This window comes from Limanda limanda, chromosome 6, assembly GCF_963576545.1.
Source record: "Limanda limanda chromosome 6, fLimLim1.1, whole genome shotgun sequence".
Classification (NCBI taxonomy): Eukaryota; Metazoa; Chordata; class Actinopteri; order Pleuronectiformes; family Pleuronectidae; genus Limanda; species Limanda limanda.
The window spans coordinates 13,846,753-13,858,916 of NC_083641.1; the positions used below are offsets into that span (position 1 = coordinate 13,846,753).

General features: G+C 39.2%; 2 long non-coding RNA genes across 4 annotated transcripts; one reads left to right on the top strand and one right to left on the bottom strand.

Moving 5' to 3' along the window:
* Positions 1-4,916: 4,916 nt before the first annotated feature.
* LOC133003550 (uncharacterized) lies at positions 4,917-6,562 on the top strand. 2 transcript variants are annotated; one of them, XR_009678291.1, is made up of 3 exons: positions 4,917-5,349; positions 5,428-5,488; positions 6,165-6,562. It is a non-coding gene; the product is annotated as an uncharacterized LOC133003550 (long non-coding RNA). The 2 variants fall into 2 exon arrangements; XR_009678290.1 differs by having other exon boundaries at positions 4,923-5,349; positions 6,168-6,562.
* A 2,425-nt stretch (positions 6,563-8,987) lies between these two features.
* LOC133003552 (uncharacterized) lies at positions 8,988-10,634 on the bottom strand. 2 transcript variants are annotated; one of them, XR_009678293.1, is made up of 3 exons: positions 10,201-10,634; positions 10,062-10,122; positions 8,988-9,385 (listed from the first exon to the last, which is right to left on the bottom strand). It is a non-coding gene; the product is annotated as an uncharacterized LOC133003552 (long non-coding RNA). The 2 variants fall into 2 exon arrangements; XR_009678292.1 differs by having other exon boundaries at positions 8,988-9,382; positions 10,201-10,628.
* Positions 10,635-12,164: the final 1,530 nt, after the last annotated feature.

Genomic DNA, 12,164 nt, shown 5'->3' on the forward strand with positions numbered 1-12,164 from the left:
GTCTGTCTGTCTTGTCTGTTGCTCTTCTGCATGTTTGTCGGTCTGTCTTGTCTGTTGCTCTTCTGCAGCAACTGACTGTTCTGTCAGTGTGTTTGTCTGTCTTTTCTGACTTGGCTGGTTCTTTAAATAATATAAAATATTTCCCTTTTGTCCTGGGCCTGGCAAAGGTCTTTTACGTGACATCTTTGCTACCTTAAAGAATTCAAATGGTTTTTAATAACTACTCTCAGTTACAAAAACATGCTTACTTACTTCTATTGCACAAAAGTTCCTGTCTTTATGTTAAATTATTTGGAATACATCGACTTACCTGTATAAAGTGCTGTTTGGAAGATCTTCAGAGTGAGTTTTTGGCCTGTTGATAAAAAAATAAATGCTATGTGATCAGCCTAAATAAAAAATGATGCTATGATGTTTTTGAGCATGCAGTATAGCCTACCACAAGGTGAACAAGGTGCTCTCCTGTTTGTTATGACAGCTGAGTTTACATTCACCACACAAAATCAAGTTCACACTCAAAAACACAAACGAATAATTTCTTTCAAGATTTAAAGTTAAAGAGAGTGTGTACTTAATTGAAACACATGTCACATACCATTGTCTCTGCTCAGACTGAAGATGAAGACTTTCTTCAGCGGTAGATTCCATGTAGATACTCGCTTGTAACTCTTCTTCTGCAGCGAATAGTGTTACAAATGCGCTCATTAGCGCCATCTAGCGTCGGGGAGGAACGCGTCTCGGCCCAAAATCAGATATTTTTTTTTGGCGTGAGAAATTGGGTGTGTGGCGTGAGTGCGTGTGAAAACATGCAAATGCGTGTGTCACACGGCGAAAGCGTGAGAGTTGGCAGCTCTGGCTATTACCCCCATGTGTGCATTGCTGCATACAGCTCATCAACAGATTACTCTTCATCCGGGAGGTGAATTAAGGCTCTTATATACTTCTACGTATCCGTTTCTCGGAGAGGGCTCGACGGGGGGCGAAGAGTCTTTTTGATTTTTACTAGTCCGACCACTGTACGTTGAAAAAAATTCACCGCCAAACCCATAGGTGGCGCAACGGAAGACGAGCTCAGAGAAGCCTACCCCAATTTTGGGAAGAAGAAGTCCATGTGTGTCTGTTTATCTCTGTCTCCCACACACTGAACCATGGCAACTAACAGAACTAAATAAAGTGACACCCAGCGGGTCAAGATGCTGATGTAATCGTTTCTTAGCGCAGCGGTTCCCCGGTCTTGTTTCCGAACTGTGTTGCTGATTCCACAGCTTGAATCTGCTTGAGGCTACACGGAGTTAGCTAGCTCCCCTCCCAGCTTCCACACACAGTCAGCAGGGACTCCCGGCACTAACTACTACCCAGTGTTTGCTTCTAACCTGACGGTATTATAGAAACAGTGTCATGATAGAAGTGGAATTAAAGTCGTGACGGCGGGTTCTTGCACTGTTACCACCGCAGTTAGCATGGTGGCTAGCCCGCTAGCCTAGCCTGCTAGCGCCGTTTTGAAAGCTTGTTATAACCGTATGTGACCGTGCACACATGCCGTCAGTGCTCTAACGAGCCACCGTCAGCTGGACAACTCCGCTGGCTCAACACACACTTCACATTAATCGTAGATTCGTAGTTGTGTTTGGGTTTGATGCTACAGGGAAGTAAACAGGAAGTTTGAGGTCCGGAAATTACGTCGTAGGGAAATGACGTCGTAGGGAAATGATGTTGTTCGCGGACCAATCACAGCCAAGAGCTGTCCGTGGGCTCTCCGACATGAAGACGGACAGTTAGAAAAATCAGAGGTGTACGAAAAGCTCTCCGAGGTGCTCGGAGAGGGCGTTCCACGACGGATAGGGCGGTCTTATCTATCCGTTTTAGAAAAGACGTAAAAGCATAAATTGGCCTTTATGCTCATTAAAAATAACAGTTTTCCGTCTTAAGTTGACTGATGGCAGCAATGTTTGCAAGTAACCAGGGTAATTTCTTTCTGTTGCAGCTTCCATCCCACTTCATGTGAATGTGGCAAAACAGATTCATGTGGCACAGACCTAGAGAACGAGAATAAATGAGAAAGTATAAACATGTGTACAATTTGGAGCCAATACTGATGTTTTAAAAAAACAATAAACACAACATTAGGAGGCAGCAGTAAGTGACAGGGTTTAAGGTCTGATTTAAAGAATTGCGGCAAACATCCGATACTCTGGTAATTAGTTCCACTGGTTATAGTAACTGAATGTAGCTTCACTGCTCAAATTTGCAACAAGCAAATGACTTTTACAGGATCCAAGGGATTTTGTTGTTTCATATTGTACAAGCAGGTTAGTCATATAATGTATATTACTCTCTTACCCTCTCATTGGCAGTATATTGGTAGAGACAGATTACTAAGCGAAACTCCCAGTCTACACAGAATGCACATCAAAAGATTGATTCTGTCATCCATTTCATCTCAGATGCACCGGAAAGAACAGATATTATTTCACTTCATCAATTCTGAACTGCATTTTTCACTGATGATGCTAATCTTGCCATGCTAGACCACACCTGCTATTTCTAAGTTTCAGTTAAATGTAATTAGAATTTCAAATTATATGCTGCTCCCCTTTTTTTCAAGTTGTGGTAACAGGGCTGGTGAAAACTGTTTTTGCCTTCCCAGCCCACAAAATTACTACAGAAAAAACTACATCTCATTAAATGTGATGAAGGGATTTTAAAGGATTCACATTTTGTTGAGCGGATCTGATATTGGATCGATCAATTGAAAGTTTGCCATTAGACTCAAACCCTACATTTGGCATAGGCTCATTTCTTGACTCTCCCAAATACGCCAATTTCATCCTGTCTCTCTATGTAGGTTTTATTAGTCGAGTAGTATCCAATCCATGTTAACACATTTCAGACAGTGGGTGAGGAAGCCCCATTAGATGCTAGGTGGTTATCGCCACCATTTTGTGTTTAATTGGGAAGAGATGATAAACATATTGGGGGTAAAGGTCCAAAGGGGTTGATAAAGGGTGAACAATGAATACAACAGGGTATAAACTATCCCTGTAAACAAAATCGATAAATGGGTGTGGACAGTCAGCTCGTCTAACTGGAGACAGGTCGAAACACATCATGAAAACTTGTGCGCATGCTTGCACTGTTGAGAGAACTGTCTGGGAACTTAATACGCTCCACTTGCTTCCTCTTGGCTGGCTGCTTTCAGTCATGATCCAAACAGTGTATCTAGGTGTGAGTCTGTTTCTGACTGTATCTGACGCTGTGTGCGTGTGTATTTACACTCCTTTGTACACCTACAATTGATAAAACAATCATTCTTGTGCACAGTAACAAAAATTGGACTTGACATTTATGAAGAATGAATCATAAAAATGTTAGAGCACACACACACACACACACACACACACACACACACACACACACCTGGGGGCTGGATTGTAACAGTGATAAGACGTCCTGCAGGTAGGAGAGCGGGAAGCAAAGAGAGACAAATGATAGATGACAAATAAAAAAGGCATCCATTTGTAACTAGGAAGTACTTCACAGGAAATTAGTTGTGCATATGTGTGGTTCTATTGCAACGTCTGGTTTCCAACCACAGAAACAATACACAAATCTCCCCCTCTCCTTCTGTGTGTGAGTGTGTGTGTTAGGTAATCTATGGCAAGCCGATTGAGCATTTATTCAAAATCCTTGATATCAAATTTCAGTCCCCTCCACTAGTTCGGTCTTTGTCTGCACTAGTTGGACGTTTGGTCGCACTAGTTCAGCATCTTACTGAACAAGTTGAAAAAAAAATCTAACTAGTCACTCTTTTTCAGCAACTAGTGGCACTTTTGGTCAACTAGTTACAACAGAAACCTTACTAGTAACACTGTGCGCTGCACTAGTAGAGCCAAAGTCTCCACTAGGGGGCTTTTTGCTGTACTAGTGGCCCTCTGGACCGAACTAGTAAGGCTGAAAGTGTTACTAGCTAACAAGTGAGCTGCAAAAGCTCTGACATGTAAGCTAGTCAAACATGGATTCAGCTCACTTGTTAACTAGTGGCCTCCAATTTGCTGCAGTAGTTAACTAGTGGGAGCCCAATTGCACACTTGCAAACTAGTGCAGCCAAAATCTTCACTAGTTAACAAGTTAACACCTTTTTTGCACCTTGCTAGCTAACTAGTGAGGTGCAAAATGTTTACTAGTAAGCTAGTGGGCTTGAAATGTGCAGTAGTTTGCTAGTTGCAGTGTTTTTTGACTGTACGAGCTAACTAGTGAGGCTGTAAGGGCTTACTAGTATGCAAGTGGCAGCCAAAATGCCTACTAGCTCACTTGTTACACTCCTGGACACACATGCAAATGAGGGGATTAAAATCGAAGCTTCCTATTGGCTCTCCAGCAAGAGCTCCACCCAGCAGAAATTTAACCCTATAAAGCCTGATGAGGTTTCACTGCTGTGAACGGCCAGCTCCTTGGTTACTATCCAAACAGAATAAAGCACGTACATGTGTGTGTGCGTCAGATTCATTATTTTTTTTGAACAACAATGAAACAAAGGTGAAAATGTTTTAGCACTTATTCTTATTTTGAACAGATTCCTAATAGATGTACAGAAAAGTCAAATCTCAGCTCTAGATGAACATTATTAACAGCTTAATCAAAATATCCAATAAATCGTGGTACTTTACAGAAAACACTTCAAGTCATAATCTATATTCAATCTAATAAGTGACAGGGATTTCAGTCCGTGAATCCAATAGTTTTCCCTCCTGCCTCTTTGAAAATCCCACATCAGTAAAGTCCATTTCAATTATATTCTGCTGGCATTACAGGCGCCTGTACTGCCTGCAGAATATAATTGAAACGGATACAAAAAAATTATCTGAAGGTGCAGAAATTATCCAAATACAGGAATATTCCATTGTAGGCTCACTGAAGGTATAATGCTATTATATTATGAACAACTAATCTGATTTTATTTGGAGGTCAGTGTATGTTGATCTGCTGCAGTATTTGCTATCGCCAGTAGATGGCAGAGTAGATTTTCTTTACTACTTTTCAATTGAAAACTTGTATTATACAAATGAATAAGGAAATGACTAAACTAGTGATAATAAAATACTGTGTTCATAGGAATTACACATCTGTTAACATCCAGAACGCTATTTCATATATCTTAGGATGTCAACCATTAACTGTATCATAAAACATGAGCACACATGAGCACTGCTTCCATTTTTAACCTAAGGAGTAGTATAACCCCCCACCAAAAGGGGGCGCACTATGCGTTTTAGCAAATGGAACCCCCCACGAACAAGAAGCCCTTTTCTCCTAGGATTTCTTCATGATACCTGAAGGTCCCGGATTTCGGTATGAGATAACATTAAACACTCGAAATATTAACATAGTCTACCTGTTATTATACTAATAAGGTTATTTTTCAACTAGACGTCCAACTTGAGAGTGTCAACGGAAGTGATTCCATAGTTATCTGCTACTGAAAACTCAGGTGAGTGAGGACACAAGTAGTCACTGCTAGTCACGATTAGCATCATGCTAGCGAACTATTAGCATCATGCTAGCGAACGTGGGCAAGAACTAATACTGCTGTTAAGATGCTATTTGAAAGATTACCTCTTTAAAACCAATCGGAGTAATAATATAGTGATTATTAATGTTACAACGAACTTTAGGCAGCCTGTTAAAATAGTATGCCACTAAGTGTTTAAGGTTCAGCCACGCAGCTTATGTTAAATAGCAAATAGATATGGTTTAATATGCAAGTGCACTGCAGGTGCATATAATTTGAAAAGCCAATTCATATGTGAATGAAGTTCAAGTTATACTGTGAACTATTGTCATGTTTAGTTTCAAGTATAGTGACATGATATTGTAATGATGTTATCATATAACATATTAATGAAAAAGGATAAGCCCTTTGTTTAGTGATGTGCAATACTTTATTGTTTTGATTTGTATATTATTATTCAGTGAAGCACAAGTTGTAATGTTATACTAGTGGTAACTGTGATGTTGTTTTATCATCTCAAGGTAATCTGAGTGCACCCAGGTAATAGTTACACATAAAGACAAGAAGTGAATGAGATCTCATGTTAGAAGTAGAATAAGAGAACAGACACTGATTATTCTGCACTGTGTGTTGATTGTTTTTTTATTTACACTAGAAGAACCTGAATCTGAATGATGAGATGGCGCACTTACCCCAGATCGTGGATACGGTGTGGCCAACCGTGTAATCCAGATCGAACCTGATTCGTGTATCGAGAAGACATCATACCCCAGTCCTGCCCGTCACGTAGACGGGTAGTACTGAGTATAGAGACCTAAAGACCCGGACCAGAACGGAACCATTGAATCCTCAAGCACACACACTATTCAAGGACTGTACGGACGATATCCAGGGAACTGTACATATACACACTGACAGGACTGAATTATTTACAAGATTTATATAATATTTACTGTTTCTATTTTGTGCTGTTTAATACTGTTTTATACTTTATATTGTGATTGTTCGGTGACTGTTTGTGAAACAATAAACTGGTCATTTGTTAAACTTGTTCTTTGAAATAAGCCTACCTCTCCTTCGAACCTAGGAAGATATTTAGTACTTTTTCTAACACTAGCCCAGACAAGTGCTACACATGGAATGCAAGCTCTGTCAGAATTTGAAAATGACAAATGAAAGGTTATTAATCAGCTGTCACGCTTCCTAAACAAGCTTTCTTATCTCTTACACATTTTATTGTTCTTATGTGTTTCTACGTTTCATTTCTATCTTTTGCTTGTGTTATTTGTGTTAGTATACCTGCTCTTGCTACTTGCTGCCTCTTTCGTTAATTATAAATTGTATTGCTTCGTTTTATCTTGCACTATTTGCTTTGTTTTAATAAGTTTTTTTATTTTTAGTTGTTTCTTCACTTTATTGTAAAACACTTTGAGCTATTAATGAACCCTAATGAATCAACATTTAATCAATACAACGTTTTAGGCATGGCTGCTAAAATAACTCACATGCCATAAAAGAATGTTGCTAAAAGGTTTAGATCATCACAATTCAGAGCTGGCACTTTAAGGCTTTGAAACACAGTTTGAACACTGACCAATCAAAATCCTTGTCCCGCCTGCCTCATTTGCTTACAGTCCACTTGTTAACTAGTGGACATTTGCGCCCCACTAGCTCAGTAGTGGCTGCATTGGCAGTTTCCATGTTAACTAGTGAGGCACAATTGTCCACTAGTCAAACTAGTGAGGTTTTTTTATACCTTACTAGTTAACTGATGAGGCTCTAAATGGCTCACTTGCATACTAGTGAAGCCTAAAAGTCCACTAGTGAGCTTGTTGGGGTCTTTTTTTGCCGTACCAGTGAGCTAGTTACAGTCACATTATTTCACTTGTTAACTAGTAAGGTCCAAAAAGAGCCACTAGTTAACGAGTGACACTGATGTTTCCCTGACTAGGTGACTAGTGAAAGACATTTTGTCTCACTAGTTCGACTCTGAACAGAACATGTAGGGACTTTGACCGAACATGTTGAACATTTTTCTTACATGTTGGGCATTTTCTTCAACTAGTTGAGCTTTTCTCAGAACTAGTGAACGACTGTACGCAACTAGTAAGACATTTGATCGACATGTTGGGCTATTTGTCCAACTTGTTGACATTTTGGGCACACTAGTAGCCGTTATCATCTTACTAGTTTGACAAAACTGCTCACTAGTCGACATGTGTACGCAACTAGTTGACTAGTGAAATTCTGTATTGTCCTACATGTTATCTAGTGAACCTTTAATCACATCACTAGTTAACTAGTTGCGTGCACATGTCGACTAGTGAGGAGTTTTGTCAAACTAGTAAGATGATAACGGCTACTAGTGTGCCCAAAATGTCAACAAGTTGGACAAATAGCCCAACATGTCGATCAAATGTCTTACTAGTTGCGTACAGTCGTTCACTAGTTCTGAGAAAAGCTCAACTAGTTGAAGAAAATGCCCAACATGTAAGAAAAATGTTCAACATGTTCGGTCAAAGTCCCTACATGTTCTGTTCAGAGTCGAACTAGTGAGACAAAATGTCTTTCACTAGTCACCTAGTCAGGGAAACATCAGTGTCACTCGTTAACTAGTGGCTCTTTTTGGACCTTACTAGTTAACAAGTGAAATAATGTGACTGTAACTAGCTCACTGGTACGGCAAAAAAAGACCCCAACAAGCTCACTAGTGGACTTTTAGGCTTCACTAGTATGCAAGTGAGCCATTTAGAGCCTCATCAGTTAACTAGTAAGGTATAAAAAAACCTCACTAGTTTGACTAGTGGACAATTGTGCCTCACTAGTTAACATGGAAACTGCCAATGCAGCCACTACTGAGCTAGTGGGGCGCAAATGTCCACTAGTTAACAAGTGGACTGTAAGCAAATGAGGCAGGCGGGACAAGGATTTTGATTGGTCAGTGTTCAAACTGTGTTTCAAAGCCTTAAAGTGCCAGCTCTGAATTGTGATGATCTAAACCTTTTAGCAACATTCTTTTATGGCATGTGAGTTATTTTAGCAGCCATGCCTAAAACGTTGTATTGATTAAATGTTGATTCATTAGGGTTCATTAATAGCTCAAAGTGTTTTACAATAAAGTGAAGAAACAACTAAAAATAAAAAAACTTATTAAAACAAAGCAAATAGTGCAAGATAAAACGAAGCAATACAATTTATAATTAACGAAAGAGGCAGCAAGTAGCAAGAGCAGGTATACTAACACAAATAACACAAGCAAAAGATAGAAATGAAACGTAGAAACACATAAGAACAATAAAATGTGTAAGAGATAAGAAAGCTTGTTTAGGAAGCGTGACAGCTGATTAATAACCTTTCATTTGTCATTTTCAAATTCTGACAGAGCTTGCATTCCATGTGTAGCACTTGTCTGGGCTAGTGTTAGAAAAAGTACTAAATATCTTCCTAGGTTCGAAGGAGAGGTAGGCTTATTTCAAAGAACAAGTTTAACAAATGACCAGTTTATTGTTTCACAAACAGTCACCGAACAATCACAATATAAAGTATAAAACAGTATTAAACAGCACAAAATAGAAACAGTAAATATTATATAAATCTTGTAAATAATTCAGTCCTGTCAGTGTGTATATGTACAGTTCCCTGGATATCGTCCGTACAGTCCTTGAATAGTGTGTGTGCTTGAGGATTCAATGGTTCCGTTCTGGTCCGGGTCTTTAGGTCTCTATACTCAGTACTACCCGTCTACGTGACGGGCAGGACTGGGGTATGATGTCTTCTCGATACACGAATCAGGTTCGATCTGGATTACACGGTTGGCCACACCGTATCCACGATCTGGGGTAAGTGCGCCATCTCATCATTCAGATTCAGGTTCTTCTAGTGTAAATAAAAAAACAATCAACACACAGTGCAGAATAATCAGTGTCTGTTCTCTTATTCTACTTCTAACATGAGATCTCATTCACTTCTTGTCTTTATGTGTAACTATTACCTGGGTGCACTCAGATTACCTTGAGATGATAAAACAACATCACAGTTACCACTAGTATAACATTACAACTTGTGCTTCACTGAATAATAATATACAAATCAAAACAATAAAGTATTGCACATCACTAAACAAAGGGCTTATCCTTTTTCATTAATATGTTATATGATAACATCATTACAATATCATGTCACTATACTTGAAACTAAACATGACAATAGTTCACAGTATAACTTGAACTTCATTCACATATGAATTGGCTTTTCAAATTATATGCACCTGCAGTGCACTTGCATATTAAACCATATCTATTTGCTATTTAACATAAGCTGCGTGGCTGAACCTTAAACACTTAGTGGCATACTATTTTAACAGGCTGCCTAAAGTTCGTTGTAACATTAATAATCACTATATTATTACTCCGATTGGTTTTAAAGAGGTAATCTTTCAAATAGCATCTTAACAGCAGTATTAGTTCTTGCCCACGTTCGCTAGCATGATGCTAATAGTTCGCTAGCATGATGCTAATCGTGACTAGCAGTGACTACTTGTGTCCTCACTCACCTGAGTTTTCAGTAGCAGATAACTATGGAATCACTTCCGTTGACACTCTCAAGTTGGACGTCTAGTTGAAAAATAACCTTATTAGTATAATAACAGGTAGACTATGTTAATATTTCGAGTGTTTAATGTTATCTCATACCGAAATCCGGGACCTTCAGGTATCATGAAGAAATCCTAGGAGAAAAGGGCTTCTTGTTCGTGGGGGGTTCCATTTGCTAAAACGCATAGTGCGCCCCCTTTTGGTGGGGGGTTATACTACTCCTTAGGTTAAAAATGGAAGCAGTGCTCATGTGTGCTCATGTTTTATGATACAGTTAATGGTTGACATCCTAAGATATATGAAATAGCGTTCTGGATGTTAACAGATGTGTAATTCCTATGAACACAGTATTTTATTATCACTAGTTTAGTCATTTCCTTATTCATTTGTATAATACAAGTTTTCAATTGAAAAGTAGTAAAGAAAATCTACTCTGCCATCTACTGGCGATAGCAAATACTGCAGCAGATCAACATACACTGACCTCCAAATAAAATCAGATTAGTTGTTCATAATATAATAGCATTATACCTTCAGTGAGCCTACAATGGAATATTCCTGTATTTGGATAATTTCTGCACCTTCAGATAATTTTTTTGTATCCGTTTCAATTATATTCTGCAGGCAGTACAGGCGCCTGTAATGCCAGCAGAATATAATTGAAATGGACTTTACTGATGTGGGATTTTCAAAGAGGCAGGAGGGAAAACTATTGGATTCACGGACTGAAATCCCTGTCACTTATTAGATTGAATATAGATTATGACTTGAAGTGTTTTCTGTAAAGTACCACGATTTATTGGATATTTTGATTAAGCTGTTAATAATGTTCATCTAGAGCTGAGATTTGACTTTTCTGTACATCTATTAGGAATCTGTTCAAAATAAGAATAAGTGCTAAAACATTTTCACCTTTGTTTCATTGTTGTTCAAAAAAAATAATGAATCTGACGCACACACACATGTACGTGCTTTATTCTGTTTGGATAGTAACCAAGGAGCTGGCCGTTCACAGCAGTGAAACCTCATCAGGCTTTATAGGGTTAAATTTCTGCTGGGTGGAGCTCTTGCTGGAGAGCCAATAGGAAGCTTCGATTTTAATCCCCTCATTTGCATGTGTGTCCAGGAGTGTAACAAGTGAGCTAGTAGGCATTTTGGCTGCCACTTGCATACTAGTAAGCCCTTACAGCCTCACTAGTTAGCTCGTACAGTCAAAAAACACTGCAACTAGCAAACTACTGCACATTTCAAGCCCACTAGCTTACTAGTAAACATTTTGCACCTCACTAGTTAGCTAGCAAGGTGCAAAAAAGGTGTTAACTTGTTAACTAGTGAAGATTTTGGCTGCACTAGTTTGCAAGTGTGCAATTGGGCTCCCACTAGTTAACTACTGCAGCAAATTGGAGGCCACTAGTTAACAAGTGAGCTGAATCCATGTTTGACTAGCTTACATGTCAGAGCTTTTGCAGCTCACTTGTTAGCTAGTAACACTTTCAGCCTTACTAGTTCGGTCCAGAGGGCCACTAGTACAGCAAAAAGCCCCCTAGTGGAGACTTTGGCTCTACTAGTGCAGCGCACAGTGTTACTAGTAAGGTTTCTGTTGTAACTAGTTGACCAAAAGTGCCACTAGTTGCTGAAAAAGAGTGACTAGTTAGATTTTTTTTTCAACTTGTTCAGTAAGATGCTGAACTAGTGCGACCAAACGTCCAACTAGTGCAGACAAAGACCGAACTAGTGGAGGGGACTGAAATTTGATATCAAGGATTTTGAATAAATGCTCAATCGGCTTGCCATAGTAATCTGTAAAGTCAACTATGTACAGAGTGAAACAGCCTTCATCGCCAGCATGTGAGGTATTAGCCCAGATCCAACTTCAAGTTCACGTTACCACATCAAACGAGCAGAATGACACACACTGCTGTGTGCGTGTATGTATGTGCAGCATACACGCAAACGCGCACACACAATATGACAAAGTTTATTTGGTAATCAACAGCAACATGTCTGTGCAGTAGCATAGCAACCCACACATACAAATGAAACAGAGACCCGTTAATCTTCTG